Consider the following 18,641-nt stretch of genomic DNA (forward strand, 5'->3'; position numbering starts at 1 on the left):
GCAGTCCTTACACTTGGGTAGAATCCCAAAGCAGAGGTAAGGGAGGCTGGCACAACTATAAAGAAGCAGGAGCTGCCAAAATGCCCTGTAAAATAGCAGTGGCAAAACCAGCCCTAGATTTAGAGTAAAGTGGAAGGTGATAATGCTTAGAGAAAGTGTGCACAGAACTCCAAGTAGCTGCCTCCAAGATATCTTTAGTTGCCACCCCTTAAAAAGCTGTTGAAGTGGCAGTAGCCCTAGTGGAATGAGGCCTAATCCCAGCTGGAACCTCCTTGCCATGATGGGAATAACAGAAAGCAATGCAAAACCCAATCCACTTAGAAATAGTTTGTTTTGACACAGGCTTGCCCTGAGAACTCAAAGCAAAAGAAACAAATAACTGCTGAGACTGCCTGAACCCTTTAGTTCTGCTCAAATAATATCGCAACTGCCTGTGTATATCCAAAGTGTGCAAAATCTTTTCCCCTTTATTTTGGGGGTTTGCATAAAAGGTAGGCAAATGAATAGTTTGGTTTAAAGACACACTAGAAACCACTTTAGGCATAAAGGAAGGATTAGTACGTAAAGATACCCTATCCATATGGAAAATTAAGAAAGGCTCAACTGCCATAAGGGCCTGTAATTCAGAAACCCTTCTCGCAGAGGTAATGGCTAACAAAAAAGCAGTCTTCCATGATAAATATTTCAACTCAGCAGTAGCTGCAGGCTCAAAAGGTTGTAGAGTGAGTTTCTCCAACACAAAATTGAGATCCCAAGCAGGAGTAGGAGCTCTCCGTGGGGTCTTATATTCTTTGCCCCTCTAAGGAATTGCTTAAACAAAGGATGAGAAAACAATGGTGGGTCACAATCATAGTGAGCAGAAATTGCTGCAGCATGAATCTTAATAGAAGAGAAGGACAAACCTTTGTCCAGTAACTCAGTAAGATATTGAAGAGCCACACTTAAATTAGGCTTAGAAACATCAAATGCTTTTGCTGCACTCCAAAATAAAAATCTCTTCCATTTATCTGCGTACACTTTCCTTGTACTAGGCCTTCTGGCTTCCAAAATAACATTCAAAACTTGCTGTGGAAGCTGAAACCCTCCAGGGTTTAAAACAGAATATGCCAGGCTGTCAGGTGAAGAGAGTGAAGTTTGACATTGAGTAAATGACTGTTCTCCTGAGTCAGCAGGTGTGGAATCGAAGGTAAAGGCCATGGAGGCTCCCGTACCAGACTTCTCAGTAGAGGGTACCAATGCTGTCGAGGCCAATCTGGAGCTATTAAAATCATCTTTGGCTTGTCCTGTCTGACCTTCAGAAGTACCTTTGGGAGGAGAGGCAGAGGTGGAAAGGCGTACACATGAAGATTGCTCCAATTGAATGAAAGAGCATCCACCTTCCAAGCTGTGGGATGAAAAATTTTGTGCAAAACTTTGGCAGCTGGTAGTTTAGTGGAGAAGCGAACAGATCTATGTCTGGAGTTCCCCATGACACTGTCAATTTCTGAAATACACGAGGATCCAATTTCCACTCGTGGGGATCCATAATTTGTCTGCTCAACACATCTGCTAAGGAGTTCTGTGCTCCCGGCAGAAACCTTGCCTGAAGATTTAGCTGTAAACAGAGCAGTCTCCCACAAAATCATTGCTTGTCTGCACAGAGGATAAGAATGTGTTCCCCCTTGCTTGTTGATGTACCACATGACAGTTGTGTTGTCTGTTAGAATCAACACCTGCCCTGGAAGAAGTAAATCCTTGAAAGCTATTAATGCAAATTGGACTGCTAACATCTCCTTCAGGTTGATATGTAGATGTAGAAGTCTGGCAGGCCACGTGTCTTGTATCCACTTTCCATTTAGATGAGCTCCCCAAGCTTTGTCTGAGGCATCTGTCGTTAGAATCGGACTTGCCTCTGGCCGGGTCACAGAGAGTCCCTTGTTTAGGTGACATTCCTGAGCCCACCACAAAAATTCCGTTTGAATGCAAGGTATTATCTGAATGACAGTGTCCAAATCTTGGCAGTGCTGTGTCCACACATTTTTGAGATACCATTGTAACTTCCTCATATGCAGTTTGGCATTGGGAAGCACCAGAATACAAGATGCCATGAACCCCAAGGCTTGAAGGACTGTCCTTGCAGTCAGCCTGGACTGATGAGACAATTGATGGAAGTAAAGAGAAAGATTCTTTTGTTTGTCCGGGGTCAAAAAGGCCATCTGGGATGCTGTATTCAGTCTCACACCCAGAAAGCACATGTCCTGAGAGGGTACTAGACTGGACTTTATTTCATTCACAGAATACCCTAGGCATCTTAGCACTGCTATCACATAGTGGAGATGATGAAGAAGCTCTTCTTTTCCTTGAGCCAGAATCAGACAATCGTCCAAATAAGGATAGATCTGTATCCCTCTTAGTCTGAAGAAAGCTATTACTGGAGCCAGAACCTTCGTGAATACTCTGGGCAGTAGATAAGCCAAAGGGCAATGCAGAGAACTGATAATGAGAAGTCCCAGCCCGAAACGTAGATACTTCCTGCAACTTAGCCTGATAGGAACATGAAGGTAAGCCTCCTTGAGATCCAGAGTCACCATCCAATGATCTTTGCCCAGCAGAGGTAAAAGCTGTTGTAACGTCAACATTTTGAACTTGGGAATGTCCAGATAAGTGTTGAGGTAGATAAATCCAAAATTGGTCTCCACGTGTTCCCCTTCTTTGGTACTAGGAACAGGCGAGAATAAAATCCTAGGCCCACTTCTGACAGAGGCTGAATGGCTCCTATTTGGAGTAGCAGAGAAATCTGTTTGTGAGCCTCTATTCTTTGCTGAGGAGGAACGTCTGGCATGCCTTTGAAAGGAGGCAAGGTATGGAAATAAAACCTGTAACCTTGGTGTATGATATCCAATACCCATCTGTCTTGGGTAATTAAACTCCAATTTTCTTTGAAAAGTGCCAACCTTCCTCCCAAAGGTGCTGCTAGGGAAGACTCTGGCAGCTGAAAAGGTAGGTCATTGGGTCTGTTTACGAAGGACTGACCCCTGCCCTCACCAAGACTGTGCAGGTGAACTTCCTGTTCTAGGCCTGAAAGAGCCCTGAGCTCTGCCCCTACCCCGCCTAGACCTGCCCCTAGACTGGGAATCATAAGAAGGATACGTCCACCCCTTAGTAGGCCAATTTCTGCTAAACTTCGGAGGCTGAACCTGCAAAAAATCTTTAACAGTCTGCATAGACTTAGCCTTGTCTTCCATTTTCTTTAAGACTGCCTCAACAGGTGAACCAAATAACACATCAGATTGTAAAGGAGCATCCAAAATCCTTGTCTTAACATGGTCAGATAAATTCTGATCCCTCAGCCAGGCGTGCCTGCGAAGAACTGACCCTGTGGCAGCCACCCTGGACGAGGCCTGCACAGCATCAAAACCACATTGCAAAGAATGCTTACCCACTTGTTCAGAGACATGTACCAAATCCTGTAACTCTTTACAGTCAATACCTTCCGCCAGAGCATCTACCTTAGACTTCAATTGAGACAGTAGATAGTTTTGGTATTTCAACATGTGAAACTGGCAATTTAGAGCCCTCATAGCTAGGGTGGAAGACGTATAAACTTTCTTTCCCCATCTATCCAAAGCCCTAGCCTCTTTATCTGGAGGAAACGGATTTTTAACAACAGAAGCCTTAACACCTTAGGCCCCTGACTAACAGTTTCTGGGTCGCCCTAGGACTCTTAAAAGAAACTTATGAGCTTCAGGCACCCTATAATACCTATCCGGCTTCACAGGAGCAGGAGGCAGGAATCAGGATTAAGAGAAGCCTCTGCAAACACATCCTCCACAACATCCAAAACAGGAGGTATAGCCAAAGGCCTATGCTGGGGTAAAAACAGAAATTCCCTAAGCCTTTTCCTGGAATCTGAGAAATCCTGACCTTCCCACTTAAAATGCTCCCTCATGGAATGGAGGGTCTCTGAAAAAGAAAAATCCTCAGGAGGAGAAGCAGAAGGAGTAGAATCATCCACATCAGAATCAGAATAAGGAGAATACTCCTGCAAGTCTTCAGCCGAAGACTGAAACATCTGAAGCCTGCTCAACACTGCCTAACTCAGGCTCCACCCTAGGCCTCTTATCCGGAGGGGGCAAAGAACCTCTAATTAAGGTAATCAAATCTTCTGCCATTTTAAGCATATGCTTCTTGGGCACAGATCCTGAAGAACTAGGAGTGACACCAACTGAAGCTAAACCTGGCCTGCCTCTGGGAGAAGCCTTGGAAACAGAAGGCCTAACCACCCTAGGAAGGGAGGGGAGTACAGTAACCTGAGAAGCCCCTTCAGCCTGACTTGCCTCCTGAGAGGCCACATCCTGCAACAATAAGGTCTCCCCCTGGGCCTCCAGAGAAACCTCCGGTGGAACCACCGGCTCCATCGATACCTCTAAAGAACCGGCGTCCGGTACGGACGACTCGTCTACCCTGGGCTTAGCTGCTTTATCCTTGCGCTTCTTTGAAGAAGCGGACGCCGGAGCATCCGACGGCATAGTGTAATTGCACCGCTTCCCAAAGACTAACCTGGCACAATCTAACCTTCTCTTAATAGTGCGCTTATTGAACCTAGCACAAAAGCGACACCCAACAACGTCGTGCTCAGGCCCTAAACAAGGAATACACAAGGTATGATAATCTCTATGCGGTATCTGTTTCCCACAAGAAATACAGTTATTCACTTTTTCTGACATCCGGTAAACCACTGAGGCAAGAAAAAAGCAAAATATTCTAACGGGTACTTAGCCAACTTTGACTCTGTCTGAAACTCCAAACTCGAAAAATTTCAGAACGCCGAACGGCACTTGCAACGCTGCTTCTGCATCGGACCATGCGGCAAAAAAGACTGAGGATATGACGTCGGTCATGCGCATTTGTACCCTGACGTCCTGATGTCAGTCTAATGCGCCTTGACCGACGTCAGCCTTATACTTTGATATTCGGGCCGACCGAGGACAGCGGACTACCCAAGTGTAAGGACTGCAGCAATGTGAGATGAAGAACATCTGGCCTAGCCCAGGGAAAATAAAGGCAGGACAACACCACTATCAGATGACAAAGCCACTAAAAAGTTACAAGTAACAGAAGCACAACACAAAGAGACCATACGGAAACAATGGGGAGGACTAGGTCCTCTAACTGAAATGGTCCTAGCCCATGAGAAGAAAGGGAAAGGATAGGACACCAAAAAACGGCCAATGAAAAAGGCCACACAACCAGTCAGAGAGACACACACACAGTAACTATGACATTAGCCTTTTTAGATCAACAAATATCCAAAACTTTTAGAAAAAAGTATACTTAGCCACGGCCAAAAGCAAGACCATGTCTGAGCATAACGAGTGGCAAAAGAGATCTGGGGAATGGGCCTGTTGCATGATGGGATACCTCTTAGCCACAAGCCAACTGAAGACTTCGAGCTGGAGTATGGCGGAGTTGGAGCCGAGGTTCAGCTCCAAATCCAGGGCTAAGAATGAAGGCAAGATTGGGCTACATAACATCATATTTGTTTTTTTTTCAGCTTGTTTTGTTAATTCTATAAAAATTTAAGAATTTTAGATTACATTTTATTTGGCGAATGGGTGATCCAAAGGGGAATGAAGAATCATTGGATTACATCAACAGAGTGACTACTTAACATAGGTTGATAAAATTAAATTTTTTTTGGTGTAACAATTGGCAAGGACCTATTGGCCAAAAGTTTTACACCTATGGTGTACAGGAAGGAGACTGCATTACTGCATTACAACAGTCACCATCCCCTTTGGCAAAATAGAAATGTGGTATTAAATCAATTCATTAAGTTATCATAACTTGTTACTGATGTGGTGATTTTTCATGATGAAGTTGAAGTTCTATGTAAGATGTTTCAGGACAGATATTTTTTCTATTGATTTTATTAACGATATTAAGGAGGAAGTGATTAGGGATAGACCCCTTCGTTACAGACCAGTTTTGAGAAATGGCCTTGAATTCTCTAAAATTAACAATGTTGGGGTAGTTTCCGGTGATAACAAAAACCTCTAAGGAAGCAGTCCTGCAGCAATAAATTCAGTGAATCCAATAAATGCAGATGGTCGCTGTAGTAAATATAATATTGTAAGCACTTTTATTTCACATAAGAACTTTCGGTAGGCTTAATATCCTACCTTCTTCAGACAAAACAATGCATACAAGGGAAAACTTACTTAAATACTTATTACCCTTGTTAATGACCTCATAATTGAGGACATACCTACAATTAAAAACACTACTATTGAGTACATTAAAACCATTCAAAAAGTTCTAAGAAACTATTATACATACTTTTTTAAAAATCAATGCAAGCCACATTTATAAACCATAAATACTATTATTCTATGTAGTGATAAAAAATAAACATACATTACACATAACCCCACGTAAAGCAAGGTACAATTCAATCAATTAAAAGCAGAAATAACTGCCATAAAAAGTATGGGAAATCATAAACCCAAACCAGCCAAAGCCTCTAAGGCTGAAGGCAGTCCACTGTGCTTACAAGGTATATTAACCTGCACTGACAAAGTATTACCTCCATATTTCTGAAGAGCATAATAGGATGTACAACCAAAGTCACTAAAACTAATGTAGTAAACTAATCCTACACCCTATACTACTAATAGTATTGGTCCCTTGCTTAAGAACCAAATAATGCGTAAATCCAAAGTCCCTATATGTATATACAAGAACAATATGTGTACGCCTAAATGCGATACGTACCCACCCAATCCAACAAATACAGCCCTATATACATATATATGCATATATATATGTGTGTATGTATATGTGCACGCACATGTATACACATATATGCACATACATATACACACGTGCACCCACATACACATACACACACAAAAATCCCCCCCCCACAAAAACCACAACACACGAAAAACACACAAAAATAAAAATAATAATAATAATGATAAACACATGCATATAAATACATGCATAAATTTATGCATAAAATACAGCCTATATGATATTAGTTAAGTGAAACCAATAACGATCAAAACTAAATATCAATTATCTACGCAAGGCCAATAATTTTAAAATACAAGACAGTGACACAGCTTTATTGATTCCAGGATATATATATGCTCCTGTCCTAATTTGCCAAAATAGCTCTTCTTTTTCCAAATTGATTTGCCAAGGGCCACTATTTAAATCAGTTGCAACTTGCTTAAGAACAGAGAAATAGAACGTATGGTCGGGGTATTCTATAACATGGCGGGCCAATGCATTCCTTGAATCCATCTTTGATGTTGCATAAAGATGCTCATATATGAGTTCGACGTTTTACATGGTTGCATTTATTGGATTCACTGAATTTATTGCTGCAGGACTGCTTCCTTAGAGGTTTTTGTTTTCATTGGTTTGTTTGGCGGTTTGAGTTCGTAGTTTCCGGTGATGCTAAGTGAAATCCTGACAATAACGGGACTAAATTTATTCCCTCAAGCTTTGGTTTGTGGATTTAGTAGTGCCACCAGGGAAGGAAGATTTTACAAAGAAATCAGCGTACTTTTATAGAACCTCAAGATGTTGACACCACTTTAAGGGAGAGTCCTACAATGTTTTTTAGAAAGGGGATTAATCTGAAATTTTTAAAAAGGGTAGTCAAAGTAAATGTAAGGAGAATTTAGCATGTCCAACTATGGGGCATGTGCCCAATGAAGGCACATTTTTGAAAGGAGTCATTTTACTACAGGTAATTTTCCTAAACCTGTTTACCCCAACGGGAGATTTAACTGCAACATCAGAGGGGTGGTATACTTGGCACAGTGCAGTCGGAGAAAGCAAATGGGGCACGAATTTACCAACACATGTACGCAATTAATAAGGGGGATTGAACAATGTTTTACATAAGCATTCACTGAAATGTCAGAATTTTAAAAAAGTTACTTGTTTGTAAAGGTTCCACGGTTTGACAGAGGAGGTAAATGGTATGCATTTGTTGAGAAATGGGACTATACTGGCAGGTATTTTTAGATGCCACTTACCCCCGGGTATTAATGACAGGACATCTATTAATAGTTTATTGCAGAAGAAAAAAACGCATATTTAGAGTATGTCACTACTGATGGGACATCACATCATGGCTCGGGAGGTTGTAATTAATTACGAGATTGGTTGGTTTTATTCTGTGATTGTGTTTGTACAGACTAATTTGGAAATATTACTGGAGTAAATTTTATTTTTAGACTTCAGTGATGGTTTGATTTTAATTAATTTTTGAAACATATTAATTTGTGTTTATATGTTACAAGAATGTTTTTATATTTTCACATCTTTTGATTAATGTGCTTTTTTCACATTTTGTTGAAAATATGATTTAACAATATGAATTTTTGTTGCCCCACTAGACGGCACTATGCTTCAAGGTTATTTAAAGAGTTAATTGAGAAGGTTTTTATGTGAAGTTCACAAGAACTGGAGTGACGAAGGTGATTGTTAGATATTATTAAAATGCATGCAGATCTTTCTGGTGTCTAGAGTAGTGTTTATTTTATTTTTATACTGCTTTGTAAACTGATTTTTGTTTTGCATATATAAAGGAAAACTGCACAATAAGCAATTAATCGAGGATTCAAAAAGATTCTGTAGAGCACTGGGAAACAAATAGAAACACCACCAAAAATGAAGACATGGACACTTTTTTTGAAAAAGTATTTATGAAGATCCTGATTAACATAAAGATGCTGATAGGACACAAGAATTAAAAGAAGCAGTATAGATATGAAATGGGATGAAGTAAAGACCAGAAAAACTGAGACAAAATTAAAAAACCCTAGGCCCAGATGCAGTACCCAACTTCTAGCTGAAGATTTAGGATTTCCACGGTGGTGCAGCGGTAGCGTTGTTGCCTCACAGCAAGAGGTTCTCCCGTTCGATTCTCGGCTGGAGTGCGGGGAGTGCCGTCTGTGTGGAGTCTGCATGTCCTACCCACGGTTGGGTAGGCGTTTGAAAGACATGCGTAAATGGGCGTGCCTTCATTGAAGGTTGAACGTCGAGCTGGCACCTCGGCGTTTGAGAAAATCTACTGCCAATCATTAGCGGACCAGAGTTCCACTGTGGCGACCCCTAACCGGGAAAAGCCGAAAGACAACAACACTAGAATTTAGCCATAAGAATTATTTATGTATGCATCTCAGACAGACGCCAAACTGGGTAACAACAGGAAAAAATGATACTCCTCCTCATGAGTGAACCTGAAAGCCAGCTTAAGAACTGCAGACCAATAACTTGCCTGTGTGCACTATGCAAACTATATTGTGGAAGCTATACAGCCAGATATATATATGTGTGTGTGTGTGTGCGCGCGTGTATATATAAATATATATATATATATATATATATATATATATATATATATATGGGTCTACTGCTTAACATCGAAAATGCACCTCTCCGAAATTAGGCAGTAGACCCTACACTTCAGCAAAAGTCCACTTAAACGAAAGTGCACTTTCGCTAAAGTCTACTACCCCCCCCCCCCAAAAAAAAAAAAACAAAACAGCAAAACATGTTTTTGCAGGGGGGCCAACTCCGAGATCGCACTACAGCAGGGAAAAGGGAACACTCCCATTAAGTGCTATAATGTGCCTGTTGAAGTCAATGTTCGAAGTTTCACTACTTCGAACAAGTGGACTCGGTGAAGTGGAGTTTGAAGTAGTGTAACTTCGAACAAATTGATGGAACATATATATATGTGTGTGTGTGTGTATATATATATATATATATATATATATATATATATATATATATATATATATATATATATATATAAAAGTAAAAAAATGATGAATGCCGAGTGCAAGGCAAACATATGCTAAACTTTCATTTACTGACCTTAAAAATTAATACTGAAATGTTGAAAGTGACCAGGAGAAACGACAAGGGGAAAACATCAACAGCCTACTAAGAACCACCAACGGTCACCAAAAAAGCAAAAATAAAAAACTGTGTCTACAGCCTAGTCACAGATGCAACTGAACCTTATGCACTGCAAAACAGATCTGGAAAGGGGCTCTTCTTCGCACAGGATTGTGGGTATTTGGGGAGGTTTCTCAGCCTGGGAAAGTTTTAGATGATGATATGACCAAGCCCTGCCAGTCTCCAGTCCTGTGAGTAGCAGAAGATGGACTAGTCCTATAGTATCTTATTCTGACTCATTTTTCAGCGTTGCTGTATCACCAGCCACTGTACACAGATGAAGCTGTTTAACGAGTTCCTTTAACTGTAACAAAATTATTTCCATTGCCTGTACGCACAAATTGCATTACTTAATGTTAATTTTTTTCACTCTTTTTGCACCCTTCCATCCTTCGTGTTTATCAGCCTGGCTCCCCAGCACCTATCCACTCTGTGTCTACCACCTATCTACCTTGTTCCCCCCAACTAAACTTGGTATTCTGTAGCTAGTTGTGGAATGAGGACCCCGGGGGTGCAGCACATATGAGTTTCTGTGGAGGGAGGCTGTCTTTTTACTTTATGACTACTCATGCCCTCCCACCCCCTGCAGTCCCAATGGTATACATGGGGAGGAGGGGTGTGCAATGGAGATAAGTGGTGTATCGCCCCGCCTCTGTGGCAGCTCAGCCATGTCTCCACCCTAAACCCCCTCTTTAGACACATCTATCATGTGATATCCCCAGCCTCCACCAGGAATAATCACTGTAAATGCCACAGGACTGGCAACTCACCTCAGGATGGTTATGCCAGACTCTCCCTGCCACTACATGAGTTGCCTGAGCCACTAATCGAACCTGGGTCACCTGAGTGCTTTATTTTCTATTAAATTTGATTTTACTACTAAGCTGTTGTCCCCTGCCTGAGTATTTCTCTGTCTTGCACTAAAGAAGCACACCAAATTTAGTTGACTCAATTCCTTAATTAAGTAATGTAGGTATAGACAAACTCTGAAGGATTTGTGCCCTCATGACTTAAAACTAAAACACTGGAGTCATTCTCACTTCAAAGTAACTCAACTTGGCTCATCAATGTAATATTCCCACTTCCTCTATCTAAAAAATGTAGTGTTACAAACATTCATATCACATCTTCCATAGCGTCACTCAGACTGAGCACTACCTCTTTAGGCTTCTTGGAGATTCTACTTGCAATCAAGAACAAATCAAATTTTGGGATCTACAATTTCAAGTTGTAAGAGTAGCTGGACTTGAAAAGTGTCTTTCTTTCAATTACTTCTGTCACTCTGTAACACTGCTATATCTAGAAAACTGAAAAAAATTAGAATGATATCAAATGCATCTGACCAGCTTCACTGGTATGTAGTCCTTTCTCTTCACTAAGGGAGCCATTTTGGACCTTGAGGGCTTGACAGCCTTAGATTAATCTTGTGTCATGTAGTCATGCACTCTTTCATCAAACTTTCTATAGTCAAATATGGCAGAGACAGGGGGTGTCCTACAGGGGAGTTGTCCAGGCAGACAAGGAAAATGATGCCTTTTCTCTCACTTTGAAACCTCTCTTCTCATAACTTGGGCCCTTCCAGAACGGTCTGTATCAGCAGGATAAGCAAGAAATCTTTATGGGCCAAGCCCTGTGAGGACACAGTTGGAAAAGTTGGTTCTGTTACAGACACTTGGAAAAGGACATCCACCCTGGAGATCTTACTCATTTCAATAAACGCCTCTGTCAGATGATGGTAGGATAACACTGTTTGCTTCCTGAGGTGCTAGGATTGGTGGGAAAATGAAGAAGGCAGCTGTGGTATCAGAGGGCAGACAAAGCAAATCCTCTGTGCTTTTAGTGCCTACAGGCCTCAGTGGGACCGATAAGGTCAAGAGGGCCACCTTATGCTTTCTACCTAAAGGTTCTTTCACCACAATCCTGTCAGGCCTTTCCATATTCAAATGTCAGTGTACATTCTTTCTGGGCAAGAGTTTTGACTTGTTTATTTATTTATTTATTTTACATTTGTTGACCGGGATTATCCAACTGAGCTGAAGGGCCCTTTTTCAGCGGAGGCCCGGGGAGAAAAGCTCCAACGTATTATACAATTTTCATTATAAATTAGCATTAAACAGCAATGTTATAGGATTATTACAAGGCATTAAGTAGCAATACAATGTTATACAGTGTCAATAATCAGTAGTATAGCAAATCTATTTCAAGATGCATAAAAAGAAATATGTCATTAAGATGAATATAGTTTTTGGGGTAAGTGGTTACAAAAACCCAGTTTTATCACAATGTAGTTGCATGAAGGCAAGACAGTAACACTAGAATGTTTCTCTGGGGCAATTTGCTTAATAGATTTTGGAAGACAGCAGAAAGAGTAGTCGAGGAAGATTAGAGACAGCTAGTGAGAAGAGTGAGTTAAAGGTAGAAAGTATATTAAGGCATGAGAAGTAGGGGATGTTTAAGGAGGGAGAGTGCCGTGGCAGGACCAGTGACTTTTAAAGTGCTCTTTGGTCGCTGTCTTAAATTGTTTAGGATGTGTAAGGGTCCTGATTTCTAGTGGGAGCCTATTCCAGGCAATAGTGGGGTGATAGCTGTACATGTTGCGTCTAAATTTAGACTTGGGTTTGTAGATTTGTAGTAGGTCTTGGTTAGAGCTTCGGAGAGGTCTGAAGGGAGAATAATGGGAGATGAGAGGGGATAGTGCCGAGCAGTAGGAAAGCTGGTATAGAATAGAATGGATGATCTGGAGCTGACACAGAAGAAGCTGGTGGGGTAATAAGCCAGTTTAGGTGTTTGAGAGAGAGACAGTGATGGGATTTTGTAGGTTTGTTGGGCAGCAAATCTAGCTACCTTGTTGTAGGTAGATTCGAGTTTGGTCAGGAGTGCTGAATTAAGATTTGTGAGAATTTGAGAATTGTATATTAGACTGGGTAGAAGGTAGGTAAGAGAGGGAGTAATCTTGGCTTCAGAGGTAAGGAATTTCTTGTTATGGTAAAGGATCCCTACTTCTGAATGAGTCTTTTTGATACAGTTATTAACATGCAAATCAAATTTAAGATGATCGCCGATGGTTACGCCTAAGAGTCAAGTGCTGAATTCTACCCGAATGGGAGTGTTATTAAGGGACTGTATGGAGGGTTTAATATTGTTGAACTTTTTAGGCAGCAAGAGTAACAGCTTTGTTTTTTTTTTAGGGTTGAGGATGAGCTGGTTATTGGACAGCCATGTTTCAACTAAGTTAAAAGATGCCTGAGTAGCTGAGAAGAGCTTAGAGGGAGAGTTGGCTGTGGTGATGACTATAGAGTCATCTGCATATTGCACTAAATATGACTGAGGACAGGAGGTATAGAGCTGATCAGTAACGATATTAAAAAGTAAAGGCCCTAGGATAGACCCTTGAGGTACACCCATTTTTACAGGGAGTGAAGGGGAGAGTGCAGAGTGCCATCTCACTGAATGAGATCTATTAGTGAGGTAGCTGGAGAAAGTACAGTTGTGTACATTACCATAAATGTAGATGTTCGAGTGTATTCACTGTTGCAGTCATTACATTTGGGTAATCCTACTGGCAGGTTGCCCTCAGTCGGCCTGAATTCCAAAGTCTTGGGTCCTGCGTTGGCTGCTGTTGCCCCTTCCCTGACGTCAAGTCGTCAAGGGTATAAAAGAAGCAGCAAACGGCATTTTCTTCAGTTTTTCTTGCCCCAGATGTCAGGTGCCCCCTAAAAGGGCAGCCAATATTTATATATATAAAAATACATGCCGCAATATAAACTTTACCTTCATCTACAAGCACATACACACCACATAGGTTGCATAAATCAGAGAAGGAAAATAAGTTCCAGCAGAAAAAATGGGAATGGCAGGTGGGTAACCTGATCTGCAACAGTGAATACACTCGAACATCTACATTTATGGTAAGTGTACACAACTGTACTATGTTCTTCGTGTTTCACTGTTGCAGTCATTACATTTGGGTAGAGTCCCAAAGCTATGGTTGGGAGGCTGGAGCTAAACCGCATTAGGAGCGGCTATGAGGCCCTGCAGAACTGCAGTGGCAAAGCCTGCCCTGTATTTAGAGTAGAGTGGCAGATGATAGTGCTTTGTAAAGGTGTGCACTGAATTCCAAGTAGCAGCCTCTAAAATGTCTTTGGTTGGTACTCCTCTGAGAAAGGCTGCTGAAGTGGCTGCAGCTCTGGTTGAATGTGGCCTAATGCCCTTAGATACCGGCTTGCCATGTTGAAAATAGCAGAAACCAATGCAGTGGCCTATCCACTTTGAAATAGTCTGCCTTGAGATAGCCTTTCCTTGTGATCCTGCAGCATATTCCACTAGTAATTGCTCTGTCTTCCTGAAAACTTTGGTTCTGTCCAAGTAGAATCTAAGCTGTCTGTGTACGTCCAAGGAATGCAGAATTCGCTCCCCTCTGTTCTATGGATTTGGATAAAAAGTTGGCAGATGAATAGTTTGGTTAAGAGCCACACTGGACACCACTTTAGGCATAAATGTCGGGTTTGTCCTCAGAGAAATCCTGTCTGGATAAAACATGACAAAAGGTTCCACAGCCATGAGTGCCTGTAGCTCTGAAACTCGTCTTGCAGAAGTTATTGCTAGGAGCAGAGCTGTCTTCCAAGATAAAAACTTTATATCAGCAGTAGCAGCTGGCTCAAAAGGAGGCAGGGTGAGTTTTTCCAAGACATAGTTGAGGTCCCATGCAGGTATTGGTGATCTCCTTGGAGGCCTTAAATTTTTGGCTCCTCTGAGGTACTGCTTTAATAAAGGATGAGAAAAGATTGGTGGCTCTGTATTGTAATGAGCTGAAATGGCAGAGGCATGAATTTTAACTGATGAAAACGATAGGCCTTTGTCCAGCATCTCAGTTAAGTATTGCAAAATCTGAGGAATATTTGGTACAGCTGTATCAGTTCCTTGTGCCTGGTTCCAAGCACAGAATCTCTAACTTTCCAGCATAAGATTTTCTAGTACTACGCCTTCTGGCTTCCAAAATGACATCCATCACAGCTTTACTGAGAGGTGTGTTTTGTATGATTACATTAATTGCCATGCTGCCAGGTTTAAAATCCTGAGTTGGCTGTGCAGGATCTGATTGTTTTGCTGGGACAGTAGATGGGGTATTTGAGGTAAGGTCCAAGCTGAGCATTGAGACAAATTCCTTAGTATTGGATACCAACACTGGCGGGACCAGTCTGGGGCAAGCAGTATCATCTTTGCCTTCTCCTGTCTGATCTTTAGGAGTACCTTGGGGAGGAGTGGCAGTGGAGGAAAGGCATATACTGATAGGTTTTCCCAGCTGAAAGATAGGGCGTCCATTTTCCATGCTGGTTTGTGATAAGTCCTTGTGCAGAATCTTTTTAGTTGGTAGTTGTGAGGGGAGGCAAACAGATCTATGACCGGGCATCCCCATTTCCTTGTTATCATGCTGAAGACTTGTGGATCCAGCTGCCACTCGTGGGGATCCATGAGGTTTCTGCTTAGTTCGTCTGCCAGAGTATTTTCCTTTCCTGGCAGGAATTCTGCCTGCAGATGTACTTGGTAAGTCAATGCTGTGCCCCACAAAGTCATGGCTAGTCTGCAAAGGGGGTAAGAATGTGTGCCCCCCTGCTTGTTTATATACCACATGACCGTGTTGTTGTCTATCAGTAGTTGTCCCAGATGAAGTAGGTCCTTGAAGGCTGTCAGGGCATTTTGAACAGCTAGCATCTCTTTTTGATTGATATGTAGATGCATTTGGTTTGAGGACCATGTGCCCTGAATGCATCTTCCTGCCATGTGGGCCCCCCCAGGAATAATCTGATACATCCGTTGTTAGTGTCTGCCTGACTGGGGTAATGTGAATGGCTGTCCCTTGTTCTGGTGACAAGCCTTCACCCACCATCGAAACTCCTGTTGCAGGCAGGGAATGAGAGTAATCACTGTCTCCAGGCTGTGGCAATGTTGAATCCAAACACTTTTTAGGTACCATTGTAGTTTCCTCATATGCAGTCTTGCATATGGAATTAGTAGGATACAAGATGCCAAGAAGCCCAAAGCCTGCAGAATTTTTCTTGCAGATAACTGGGCCTTTGTTGCCAACATCTTGAAATAGGTAGTCAGTTGCCTTTGTCTGGCGTGAGATAAGCCATCTGGGCAGCTGTATTTAAGCTTGCACCCAGGAATATTATCTCTTGAGAGGGTACTAGTTTTAATGTCCTTGTTCTCTGCTTGAATTAGACAGTCATCCAAGTAAGGATATATTTGTATTCCTCTTTGTCTGCAGAATGCAATTACTGGTGCCAGGCACTTTGTAAAGACCCTGGGTGCAGTAGATAAGCCAAAGGGCAGTGGAGAGAATTGATAATGCATTGAGCCAGCCTTGAATCTGTGGTATCTTCTGCATGATTGTCTGATTGGGACATGCATGTATGCCTCTTTTAGGTCTAAAGTCACAAGCCAAGCATTCTTGCCCAGCATGGACAGAAGCTGCTGCAAAGTTAACATTTTGAATTTTGGTATATCCAAGAATGTGTTCAGAATAGATAGGTCCAGTATTGGTCTCCAGTTCTTGTCCCTTCTGGGTACCAAAAACAGTCTTGAGTAAAATCCTTGTCCTGCTCTTGCTTTGGTACTTGTTGAATGGCCCCCAATGTCCATGAGGGATGAGACTTGTTTTTGTGCCTCTGCCCATTGTTTTTTTTGGCAGATCTGGCCAACCGTTTGCGTTTGGCAGGGTATGGAAATAGCACTTGTAGCCTTGTGACACTATGTTTAGAACCCACTTGTCCTGGGTTATAACGTGCCAATTTTGAGGAAAAAAAGTGCTAATTTTCCCCCTAGGGGTGCTGCCAGGAGATAAGTGCTTGGTGCAGGCAGGGGAAAGTCATTGGGACGGTTTCCTGTAAGGTTGTGATTTGTCTTCTCCAACTTTGGAGGTAGAAGCACCCCATTGCTTTGACCTGTATGAATCTTGCGCTTGGGATCTGCCCCTTTGAGGTCTGTCTGACACAGGAAAGGACCAATTCCTTGTAGGCCAGTGTCTACTAAACCTAGGTGGCTGTACTTGTAAAACATCTTTAACAGTTTGCATAGATTTAGCTCTGTCCTCCATTTTCTTTAACACATCTTCTGCCTTAACACCAAACAAAGAATCATGCTGTAAAGGTGCATCTAATAATTTAACTTTCACATGATCAGGCAGATTTTGTTCCTTTAACCAAGCATGCCTCCTAATTACAGAACCCGTAATTGCAGCCTTGAAGGAGGCCTCCAAAGAATCAAAACCACATTACAAAGTATGCTTTCCAACTTGTTCAGCTGCATGCAATAAATCCTGCATTTCCTTGTTTTCTGCACATTCAGAGTTTAAAAACATTTTCTGTTTAAGCAATGCCATGACATGTTGCTGATATTTGAGCATATGAAACTGACAGTTTAAGGCCCTTATAGCCAAGGTAGCAGATGTGTAACCCTTTTTTCCCCCATCTATCCAGTGCCCTAGAAATTCTGTCAGAGGGGGTAGGTTTTTTTTGCAGCGGAAGCCTTAACTCCTTTGGGACCCTGTGAACTAGTCTCTGGGTCTACAAGCAGGGTTTTTCAAAAAGGAATTTATGACAGTCAGGAACCCTTTAATATCTATCAGGCTTAACAGGAGCTGGAGGTAAGAAGTCAGGGGTAAAGCTAGATTCCGAAAACACATCATCTATAATGTCTAACACAGGTGGAATGGCTAGAGGTCTGTGTTGAGGAAGTAAAAGGAAATCTCGGAGCCTCTTTTTAGATTCTGAAAAATCTTGGCTCTCCCAGTGGAAATGCTCCCTCATGGTATGCAAGGTTTCCCCAAAAGAATAGTACTCTGGAGGAGAAGCTGAAGATATAGATTCTTCAGCATCAGAATCCTCATAGGGGGGGAAGAGAATATTCCTGATCAGAAGAGGAATCAGAAGAAATAAAAACCTGATCTGAAGATTCATAGTTAGTCTCTTGCCTAGGCCTCTTACCAGGAGGGTGATGGGAATCCCTGATCAAGGTAATCAAGTCTTCGGCCATTTTCAGCATCTGTTTTTTGGGCATAGAGGTTTGACCACGTGGCTCTTGAGTGTTTCTTTGCTTTAGAAGGTGCTTTAGTCTTTGCCTTTGAAGTTGAAGTCGGTTTAATGTAAAGATGTTTAGGTGTGAATACACCCTCAGAAGCCGGTACCTACTCAGCGGCTCCGGACCCATCTGAGGGAATAGTATCTGAGGCTCCAATACCTTGAGTTGCCAGTGGCATAGCTGACTCCATGTGGGAGTCGATAGCTGCCTGCGACTCTAAAGTAGCGGGAGTCAGGGGCTGCGAAAGCATCTCACTGAGAACCGGCAACTGGCTTAGGAAAAGCTTCGTCGTCAGTTTTGGGTCTCGGTTGTTTATCGCTCTCCTTTTCTTTGCGGTTTTAGTGAACTCCGGTTGTCGGATGGTTATCCAACGACATTTCTGGATAATTAAACCGGCATCCAAAATAGTTTAAAGCAAAATCATACAGACGCTTAATAGTGCGTTGGTTAAATCTAGCACAAAACCAACAACCAGAAACGTTGTGATCAGGGCTTAGGCAAGGAATACAGTAAGAATGAAAGTCCTTACAAGGTATTTGCTTTCCACAAGAAATACAATTATTTACTTTTTCTGACATCGGTCTGGAGCAAGAAAA

At 42.0% G+C, this 18,641-nt stretch overlaps 1 protein-coding gene across 1 annotated transcript in view; it reads right to left on the reverse strand.

Annotated features, from left to right (window-relative positions):
• UBA2 (ubiquitin like modifier activating enzyme 2) overlaps window positions 1-18,641 on the reverse strand; it is a 985,116-nt gene that overhangs the window by 174,498 nt on the left and 791,977 nt on the right. The window lies entirely within an intron of this gene.

This window comes from Protopterus annectens, chromosome 8.part1 (genome assembly GCF_019279795.1).
Source record: "Protopterus annectens isolate FY-2018-M chromosome 8.part1, PAN1.0, whole genome shotgun sequence".
In the NCBI taxonomy this organism is placed as follows: Eukaryota; Metazoa; Chordata; order Ceratodontiformes; family Protopteridae; genus Protopterus; species Protopterus annectens.